General features: G+C 45.8%; 1 long non-coding RNA gene across 1 annotated transcript in view; it reads right to left on the minus strand.

Moving 5' to 3' along the window:
• Positions 1-10275, minus strand: part of LOC135184719 (uncharacterized) — a 29092-nt gene extending 18817 nt beyond the window's left edge. The window contains exon 1 of the long non-coding RNA XR_010306137.1: positions 10184-10275. This is a non-coding gene — a long non-coding RNA (uncharacterized LOC135184719). The remainder of the gene's footprint in view (positions 1-10183) is intronic.
• Positions 10276-11156: the final 881 nt, after the last annotated feature.

Below are 11156 nucleotides of genomic sequence, written 5' to 3' on the forward strand. Positions count from 1 at the left end.
CCCTCCGTGAGGCTCTGCTCAAAGCATAGCTTGGTGTTGATTGCTTCATCCTGCCTGGGATGAGGCTTGCTGCAAGGGCTGGACTGTTGCCTGGAGAACCATCCTTATATGTGAGAGGGCAAAAGTTCGTCCCATTGAAAGTACTTATCAGCCAGGAATGTGCATATGCTAGAGACCATAGAATCAACCAGGGTGGAAGAGACCTCCAAGATCGTTCAGTCCAACCTAGCACCCAGCCCTAGCCACTCAACTAGACCATGGCACTAAGTGCCTCAGCCACTCTTTGCTTGAACACCTCCAGGGACGGTGACTCCACCACCTCCCTGGGCAGCCCATTCCAATGCCAATCACTCTCTCTGTAAAGGAATAATTGTTTTAAAGATTTCACTGTATTAAATATCTTTCTTACTAAACAGGAAGATTCTCCTCCCCCTCTACTCTGTCCCAACGAGACTATATCTGGAGTACTGACCCCAGTTCTGAGCTCCCCCAAGTTCAAGAGGGACAGGGAACTACTGGAGAGAATCCAGTGGGGGCTAAGAAGATGATGAGGGGACTGGAACATCTGTCTGAGAAGGAAAGGCTGAGAGATCTGGGGCTCTTTAGTCTGGAGAAGAGCATGCTGAGAAGGTAACTTCTCAATGCTCATTGACAGCTAATGGGCAGGAGGCAAGAGGTTGGAGCCAGACTCTTTCCTAGTGCTGCCCAGTGTCAAGACAATGGTCAGCAGGCACAAACTGGAAACCAGGAGGTTCCATCCCAAGAGAAGGAAAAAATTTCTTTGCTGTGAGGGTGCCAGAGCCCTGGAGAGGCAGCCCAGAGAGGCTGTGGAGTCTCTCTTTCTGGAGAGATTCCAAACCTTCCTGGACATTGTGATGCTGGGCAGCCTTCTCTGGGTGACCCTGCTTTAGCGGGGGGTTGGACTAGATGATTTCTACAGGGCTCTTCCAATCCCCATCAGTCTGTGATTTCTGTACAGAAAGATAAATAAGTTACATAGTTCACTGTGCTCAAGTGAAGTTGAATTTGGCTTAGGAAGCAAAACAAATGACTCTCCAGGAGCTTGTGTGTACAGCCCGAGTTCAGTCTTTCTAGGTATTTATGTTCTGTGATACAGTTTCAAGAGCTCGCACTAGTAATTGGATGGCCCCAGAGTCACACTGAACACTTAACCCATCAGCACATCCCTCTGCAAGAACCTTCCTACTTCTGTACCACCATCCCACACCTGTGAAATAGCTGATATCCCAGATTCCTTCAGTTAGAAGAATGAATATTCAGGTGAATTCTGCTAATACGGAAGTGCCTCAGGGTACAAGTCTTGAAGGAAAAGCAGCAGGAGGAAAAAAGCCTTTTAACATTGTATATTGGAAACTTCTCAAATTACCTTAAATACCCCATTTCATTGCTGGTGATAGAAAATTCTAACCCTTTGCACCCAAAAGTGCACGCAATAAAAAGCCAGACAATAAGTTTTGACAGTTCCATGCTGAGAAGCTCACTTTAAAATCAGAAAGGAAAGAAAAAAGCCCAGAAAACTATGATGTGTCCATCCCTGCTCCTTGCCTTGCTGCAAGTACCAATCAGATGCCTTACTGGTGCTCTGGGAAGGGATGTGGGGAATTAAAAGAGGAAACTAAGATCAGTATTGAAACAGTTCACATCCCTGAGCAGTTAGGAGGCGCTAACCATCTGGACTGTTTATAAGTGGACTGGGCAAAACACCAGAGCATGCAGCTCCTCCTGATGCAGTCTTCAGCTTGTTAGGCCACATCTTGAGTGCTGTGTCCAGTTCTGGGCCCCTCAGGTAGCCAGCAGCTGGTGGGAACCAAGGTCAGCATCCACCTGTTATTATCCTTCTTCACTTTGCATTCCCACATACAGCCAATACTTATGCACCTCTTTACCTCTCTCTGACTGCCTCTGTCACCATGTGGCCTACACAGTGCCCTGACAACTGTGGGGCAGCTTGTGTCCCTCAAGGTCTGATCTCCCAGGGCTCAGACACTGAGATAGGTAAGAGCCCTTGTGTCTTGATCTGTTACCTTAATTTGGTTTTTGCCCTGATTCACTTGAAAGGTTTTTGGGCCATGGCCCATTTCTTTGGTGGCCGAATAACTTTTTCAGGTTCTGCTGGTTCCTACACTGGGAACTACAACCAACATTGGCACCCATGAGAGTAACATCATGTTGATAGTGGCTGGCTTGGATCCTGACCAAATTAAAATACCAGCTCCAGTACCATGACTTCAGATTCTGCCCCAGGCTCTTCTCTTTGTATTTACAAAGTGCTGAACAACCATCAGAAAGACCAGACTTGTGAGCTGGAAATGGGAAGGTTCCACCATCTGTCTGACCTCTGTTTAAACAATCCACTGCTAAGAAATACTCCTGAAGTTCACAGTAGCACATACTTCCACACCTTCTTAGCACATAGAAATAACCAAAGAAAGCATCAGGCATTCATTTTAGGACAAAAAATAGTTAGAAATGCCATTTTGGTTCAAAATCTTTGCTCTTCAATGTGGTACCACTTAATCTCAGACATGTAACTATAAATGCTAAAGGGTTATTCCAATATGTAATTTTCTCTATCATCAAAAATATCACTTCAAGCAACTCCTCATGGGAAACAGGGTAAAGACCACAAACTTGCTCAATTACAGCTGCAGGCTGTTAGATAAGCAACACTGAGCAAAATTATAGGTCATCCATGATCCCACAGCATTAACCTTGTGCTTGTGGTTAATATATGCACACACTGGTTTTGAAAGGCCACCGTTCCCAGCACACCATGATTGAAAGATCTGATGCCTCCAAACCAGACCCATGTGCAAGGAATGAGCACACCAAAGGAAAGGCCTAGAAATTTCAGCATGCTGGGGGCTGGAAGAAACCTCAGATCTAGTCCAACCTCCTGCTAAAACAAGGTCACCTGGAGCAGGCTGCCAAAGATCAGCATCCAGGTAGGTTTGGAATCTCTCCAGAGAAGGAGACTCCACAATCTCTCTAGGCAGCCTGTTCCAGTGTGCCTGCACCCTCACAGCAAAGGTTTTTCTCTTGTTTGGATGGGACTTCTTGGGATCCAGTTTGTCCCCACTGACCCTTTTCCTGTCCCTGGGCATCACTGAGAAGAGTTTAACTCCATCCTCCTGACACCCATACTTTAAGTCCTTTAAGCATTGAGAATATGCCCAGCTTGGTGCTCTCCTCAGGCAAAAAAAGCCCAAATCCCTCAGTCTTTCTTCCTAAGAGATGTTCTAGTCCCTACAGCATCTTCATAGCCCTTTGCTGTACCCTCTCAAGCAGTTCCCTGATCTTCTTGAACCAGGGAGCCCAGAACTGGACTCAATACTCCAGAGCAGACCTCACCAGGGCAGAGCAGAGGAAGAGGATAACCTCCTTTAGTCTGCTGGCCACACACTTCTTGGTGCACCCCAGGATGCCATTGTCCAAGGAAGAATTATTACATTCAGAACTTCCAAGACAAAAATACAAGGAATCAAGCTAAGAGGTTGCAAACAGGGAAAACTTTTGTTTGACAATGAGAATATGGATCTGATTCTTGGTTTGTTTCTTTTCAAATTGCCAATACATGGAACTGAAAAGATAGGCTTTCTATTTCAGCATGTTAAGTATATTGACCTTCAAGTGCAGTTGAGAGGTGAGGAGCTCATTCATGCTCTTCTTTGCTGTGCTTTAGTTTTCAAAGCTGCTTGTTTCTCAAGGTGATTCTTTAACCCCACCTCGCATTGGATTGAGCTGACTCTGCTGCTGTTATGCCTACCAGGCTGCAATCACGCCAGCTTCAAACTGAAAGTGCTGGCTGGAGCAAAGTATTATGGGGCTTGAAGTTCAGATTACAACATGGGAAGCCTCCTGCTCTGGTTGCTGTTCGTCTTTTCCACTGGGATGGTGGCAGGACAAGGAGGGATGGGGGAGTAGTTTTCTGGCTTGGGCTTTTTGCCTTGCTTGCCACTGCTTATTGCTGCTTTGTGCTGTGCTTTTCCTGCAAACAGGCTAAGGTAACTGTGCACATTGTACCATGTTTTTCTGATTTTGCCCAGTAAACTCTATTCAAATCTTACTTTTTTGGTGTGTATCTCAATCCTGAGGTTTTTTTGTGCTACTTTTCCCCTGTGTTGGGAAAATAGACAAGTTCACTCACTGGTTCAGCTTAACCCCTTTTGTTCTGATTCAAACCATTATACCTGGGAAGCACATTTGCTTTTGTTCCCATATTTCCAGGACCATATGGTTAAGATGCCTGCCTCTGCATGTTGAGATTAAATGAAGCAGGAGAGAGGTGGAGGCCAATGGCTCTGTTGTACCTGCCAGTAGCTCATCCAGTCTGAAGAAAGCAGAGCGAGAAAGGTTTCTTCTTGGATCGCAGAGCTTCCTTTAGCCAACTTCACCACTTGGCTCTGGTAATTTTCCATACTGGGCCTGTGAGCATCTAAACCTAAGTAAACAGGAAGCAATGACAGTCTTTGACAACCTGGCAACTATCAGCTGCTAAGAACTCAGAGGACAGAGAAAAATTGTGGACTTTGTTCATTTTGCCTCGTGCCAGACTGCTGGAGTGGGCAGTGAAATTCCCAACGTCTTGCTTTTCACCAGCTGGCTCTCATATAAGTTGAATATTCCTGCCCAGCTGCATCCTGGAATCCACATGCATGGCCACAGGAGGACTAGAAAAGAAGTCTCCTAAATTGTATGAGCAGCTATACTTTTGTTCAGGTTGCAGCCTTAACCAGGTTATGAGATTCCACAAAGTATCGCTCTAGCCTGACTTAATACATCAAATGCAGGTCACCCAATTGTTCTGCTCCAAGGCTGCTTGGAGTTCTGTGTTCCAAGTTCTGTGTGATCCCATCCCCTGCTGAGCCTCTCTTCCTGCACCCCCTTGTATTCTGTGTGTATTCAACAGTATTTGTTTTGGGAATAGAAATTGGAAGACGTCCAGACATTTCAAGCTTGAGGGCTCTTTGCATCACGTCCTCTGCAAAACAGGCTTCCTTTATGAGGACAGAATAAGCAGCCCATTGATGCCCACATTAGCAGGACAGACCACCACCACTCAGTGAGCTGCACAATGGCAGCAATTCCTGAAAGTTACAGCAGTTCATGAGGGGGCCCACAGACTCTGCAGCGTTACCCCTGCTGAGACCTTGGCCACCCGTCCTTGTTTCTTCATTGCTTGGCCTTGATCATGCATGGTCATAGTCTTGGCACACTCAAGGGTTCAGCATGCAGATCTCCACTCTTCCACGGCTCTCAACCCTCAGACCTGGGGCTGTTGAGCCTGGAGGAGAGCAGACTGAGAAGGGATCTTCTCAATGTGGACCAATAGCTAAAGCTCAAGGGGCAAGAGGATGGGGCCAAGACTTTTTCAGTGGTGCCCAGTAATAAGTGTCAATGGGCAAAACTAGAACCCAGGAGGTTCCAGCTGAACATGAGAAAAATCCTATTTACTGTGAGGGTGCCAGAGCACTGGAGCAGGCTGCCCAGAGAGGTTGTGGAGTTTCCTTCTCTGGAGAGATTCCAGATCTGCCTGGATACTGCAAGCCTGCACAACCCGATGTGAGTGACCCTGCTTTAGCCGGGAGGCTGGACTAGAGGTTCCTTCCAACCCCCACCATGCTGGGATTCTGTAAAGGAGGTAGAGTTGCCAAAATATGGTCCAGCTGGACAAGAATGATCAATTTTTTAAAAGGCAAAACAAAACAAAACCAGTCAGAAGCAACAACAAAACCCCAAACAAAAGCATCATCGACAACAAAATCAGAAAACAAAAGAACAAACAAAACCAACACCAAACCCCCAAAACCCAAAGAGCAGACAGACTCCCAGTACATGCTCTGTTAGGAGAGCACTCTGCAGGCAGAGCTGCAGCAGCAGCAACAGGCTATGGGGAGCTGCACACAGGCTACATTCAAACCCCACATCTCCTGAGCAGCCCCAGAGTTCAAAAGACCTTGACACTGGGAAATGCAACTCCTGATAAGAGTCCATGATAAAGATATCTTAATCTATCTGGAAACATTCCTTAAACTCCCTGCCAAGGAGAATGGCCCAACAGAAGCTATTAAGCAGCAATAGCTACCTGCCCACTTGATTAGTGTGCAGTGAGTTTGTTTTGTTTAAACGACTCCCAAGGGAACAAAGAGAGGAAACCTGCACTACACTTGTTGCACATTTACCACAGAACTCATGCAGCTCCATCACAAGCAGGGGAAGATTTCAAAGCCTTTGCTCAAGGGTTGGAATTCTTACCCAGAAGACTTTATTCACAGATAGAAGCTAGGCTGACACTTATCACAGCATCATAGAATCAACCAGGTTGGAAGAGACCTCCAAGATCACCAAGTCCAACCTAGCACCCAGCCCTAGCCACTCAACTAGACCATGGCACTAAGTGCCTCATCCAGGCTTTTCTTGAACACCTCCAGGGATGGTGCCTCCACCACCTCCCTGGGCAGCCCATTCCAATGCCAATCACTCTCTCTGCCAACAACTTCCTCCTAACATCCAGCCTCTACTTCCCCCAGCACAACTTGAGACTTTGTCCCCTTATTCTATTGCTGGTTGCCTGGCAGAAGAGACCAACCTCTACCTGGCTACAACCTCCCTTCAGGTTGTTGTAGACAGCAATGAGGTCCCCCCTGAGCCTCCTCTTCTCCAGGCTAAACACCCCCAGCTCCCTCAGCCTCTCCTCATAGGGTTTGTGTTCCAGGCCCTTCACCAGCTTTGTCACCCTTCTCTGGACACCTTCCAGTATCTCAACATCTCTCTTGAATTGAGGAGCCCAGAACTGGACACAGTATTTCTTCACACAGACTTCTTCACTTTCTTATTTTCCTTGTTAAATGGAAAAAAATATTTAAAACTTCTTGGGAAAAAATAGTAATAAAAATCTTGCCCAGCAAGATCACACAGTAACAATCATATGGAAAAGTTAAGTTGACCTTAATGCTCATTCTATTGCTTTTCCTTCCCTTAATCCCTCACATTTGTTTGCTCTTATGCTTAATGACACCTATGAGGGCCTGGTCTTTATTTTCCTCTCCATTTGGATAGTCATCTGCTAATATCTTGCAGACCACAGATGGAGGAGGACTGCATTAAAAGCCATTCTCCCTGCCAACCAGATAAGCACAGTTCCACAGAGCAAAAATACCCTCAGCAGCCACAATGTTCAGTGTGCATTTCCCCACAAGCCTCAAGGAATTGCTAAAACTGGAGCATCTGAGAGCTCTGAATGTTCACATTTTAGCCTTAACTCCTGATCATTATTGAAGATCCTGGAGCTGGCCAATGCAAGTCTGGCATCTCTTCATTCCACCTTCCAGACCTTCAGGATACTCAGACTTGTGCAATCTACATGAGACTTCATCATAACTGTTCAAATATAGCAGTGCCTTTAAAACCTTACAACGTGGAGAGGCTCTAGCTGCTTCATAGGAAAATCAACAGCAAAGCCTCTGCAATACCATCCCAGAGTCAGCTTATGATCAAAACAGACATAACTAAAAGACTGATACTCAAAAAGCTCTATTTTAAAGGCAGCTTAATCCTCTCAGCACTTTCCTCCTGGATCTGACACTCAAGTTTCAAGGTCACCCTCTTGGCTCCTGTTCAGAGAGGTTTTGCTGTACTCTAGTAACCCTCAGCATGGGACTAGCTACAGGAGGCTGGAGTTAGTTTTCTTTCACACTGGCAGGAGTATCACACTAAACTCCTGTGAGGTTCAGGTGATTAGAAAAGGACATTATAAGACCATATTTAAGTTGTAGTTAAAGAAGGACAAAGCAATAGAGGAAGCTGATCTCAATGAAAAGAACCAAAGATTTCTGTGTTGCTTTTATGGCCTGAGCCTGTTTTCAGAGTGAAAAGTAAGACCTGATAAAAAACAACCTTAGTCTCAAAAAAAGACAAGGAAAACTGTGTACCAATGGGGTCAGGAACCCCTAGATTAAGCCTTTTTAAAGTAAGGTCTTACTTTGCACTGAACTCCCTACCTTATCAGTACTTACAGCTCCCCATCTGAATTTTTATGTCACCACTAAAGCCAAACCCAGGAATAAACCCCCAAGTAACTACAAAGGTATTTGTCTCATGTTTCCAGATGGGCTGTTCCTGGACTTTCCCCTTTCTTACCAAGAGCAAACAGAGCTTCTAAAAGTCTGTGAGCATGTGAGGTGACTAATATCAGTAAAGGGAGTCTCCTGGGGCTGCCTGAACCTCTCCCAGAAAGCAAAGGAAGAGCTCCACAGGAGTCCTGCCAAACTATCCCATTTTTTTTCCCCTTGATGTTTTCAAGCTAAGAGGTTGAGAAAAGTGAAGAATTTTGTTTAGTCATATTACTGATCAATAGGGTGGAGGAAGAAGAAGAAAACAGTGTTGTGTTGGTGTTTGTTTTAAATCCTCATCCTTCTAAGCCCTATCTCCTTCTCTTTATTTCAGAAAGAGCACTTCCAATGGTCTGTTTCATGGCATACCACATGTGCCATGATGTGGCAGGTTTTTGTGCCACTGTGCACAAGCAGCTGCCAGTGTGGCTGGCCTCAGCTCCCCCTGAGAAGCACTGATAAGACGTTCTACTCTTCCAGCAGCTACTATCAGCATCCCTAAGGCAAAAGGATCACCACAGAAGCTGGAAAACAAACAAAACAGCATAAAAAGCAGAGCTGGAGGGATTTGTTTCTCCTCCCTCCACTCACTCCCGACCAGTACCAAAAAAAAAAGCACCTGGCTGTATGGATCCAAGCCAGGTTTCCTGGGCAGATTATTTTCTACTATTGAACAATTGCTGTTTATAGCAAAGATAAAAAGCAAACTCAGCAGTGAAGCAAATGAGAGCAGGGAAAAATGAGGAGGGCAGGCTTGAAAGGGATCCAAAGAGGAAAGTCCCCGCAAAATACCTCACATCAAGACTGCAGCTGGGCTTTGGAGACAGCTGCTCACTGGACAAGTGATCCAGTTCCTTCCAGAAAGCTCAAGCAAGTAGGTCCAAAGTAAGGGGGCAAGCATAAATAACCACAAAAGCAAAAAAATCAGTACAACCCCCCTGAATACATTTAGAAGTAAAAGCAGCTTTCTAGCCAGAAGTGGGATTCCCCAGCTGCTGTTCAAAGCCAGTGTTTTGGGTAACCAAGAAAACCAAATTAAAGGACAACAACAACAAAGAAAACCAAACAACTAAACCTCCCAACAACCAAACAAGCCCACAAACAAACAAAAACCAAACCCCAAACTCAAACATTTGGAGAGGATTAAAAAGGTAAGACAAGAAAAAGTCTCTTCATTCTCTGTGAGTTAGTGCAGACAAGTACCAGACCTGTTAAGGGAGTAAGGTACATCATAGCATGTTACATGCTGGATCAGCATCTTCCTGATGGATTCAAGGTGAGCATGGCTGTGTGAAAGGCAGAAGAAAGCTGCACATGGTGGGATATGACCCAAAAAGATGCTGCAAACAATGCTTTGTACTGGAGGAACTGGAATGCACTCACACCCTCAGTCCTTACCACCATCACCTAACAGAAGACCTTACCTTATGTAAACAGCTTTGAAGGCTTCCTTGTTCTTCCCAGTAGCTCTGGGAAGTTGGTAAATATTTGCTTACTGGCTGGAAGCCTGATCAGCAGAAGTACCAGTGAGCAGCCAGCTTCCTTCACTGGTGCACCACAGCTCATCCCACCAGGGCTGGTGGTCAGCCACCTTCTCCTGTGATGCTGAGGGACATGATTTAACGGTGAGTTAGCAATGCTGAGTCAGCAGTTCGACTTGAGGATCTTAAAGATCTCTCCCAACCAAAATATTTCTATGATTCCACAGGAAGGATAAGCAGCAGAGGCAGACATTTTGAAGTGCAAATCCTATACCCAAGCACAACTAGAAAGCAAGCTTTGTCCCCTCTACTTTTTTATTAGCTTTGTCTTGAACAGAAGACACTGAAGTCTGGTTTTGCAGAGTGAGGAGAAATAGAGAGGGCCTGAAATATGTTGAAAATTCAGATAAGAAAGGTCAGAGAGAGGTCAAGCAGGAGAAAGACACACCCTTCCAACCAAAGTAAAGCCTCTGAATGGCCTAGGGAAAACAGTACTTCCTCTAGCTCATTCATGAAATAACTTCTGCAGAGTATCACTGTCCTCACACAAACCATCCCCAGCCCCTGTACCTCATTCACCCTTTGCAGCAGCTGACTTGACAGCACCAAGTGGGCCTGCCCAGCCTATTGTCCCCAGCACATTTGGTGTCTTCCTTTACACCTCGCCCTACAAAAGGCTTGTGAGCCCTCAATTATATTCCATAGGGTCATCAATTATCCTTGGTATCTACCCCAACCAGCTGCTGCTCTTCATTCCCTCAGCTGCCATGCTGCATGCACCAAGGAGCCTAAATGAGAGCAGCTGCTGAGGGACTGGCTGGCCAGAGATGAACCAAAGCTACTCCAGCCTTGTGGCAAATCCTGGGAATGCTGACATACATCAGAGCCATAGAGAGGTAACAGCTGTGTCAGAAGAATGCTGCATTTGCTCTCATGAATTCTTTCTGCTGCTCTGGTCCACTGGCATACTTGAGCACTACTCCCCTTCCCCCTTGGAGCCACTGTGGCTTTCAAGCAAAGTGGAGCTGAGTCCCAGTCTAAAACCAGGACCTTTAAAAGGACTGAAGCATGGTTCTCCCTGAGCCAGGTCCTCTGCTTACATCTGGTCACTAAGCCCAACACAAGGAGCAGAGTGTTAATTCTGTCCCCCATGGTTCCTTGCTGCTCTCACCCCTGTATTAGCTGCACAAAGCTCTACAGAGGGGAAAGAAAGACATTCAGAATCGTTTGGGAGTAAAGAACTGGGGAGGTGGAGGAGGGGGGAAGAGAAAGAAAGAAAATAGTGACACTGTTACAGTCATACACAGAGAAGCCTTTGTGTGCCAGAGCAAGGGAGTCAACAGAGATATCTCCAGCAGTTTACAGCAAACTAGGATGGAAATAGCAACAATCTCAATGGGATGCTATTTAATCACACTGCCCAAAGGCAGACCTCCTAAATAATCTTGCTGCTGTGCTTTCAAATACCTACTGCCCTTGAGTGTTACTTGATCACATCAGCTGAGATGGGGCAGCTGTTTCTCCATCACTGATAAGCTATGGG

This window comes from Pogoniulus pusillus, chromosome 21, assembly GCF_015220805.1.
Source record: "Pogoniulus pusillus isolate bPogPus1 chromosome 21, bPogPus1.pri, whole genome shotgun sequence".
NCBI classification, from domain to species: domain Eukaryota; kingdom Metazoa; phylum Chordata; class Aves; order Piciformes; family Lybiidae; genus Pogoniulus; species Pogoniulus pusillus.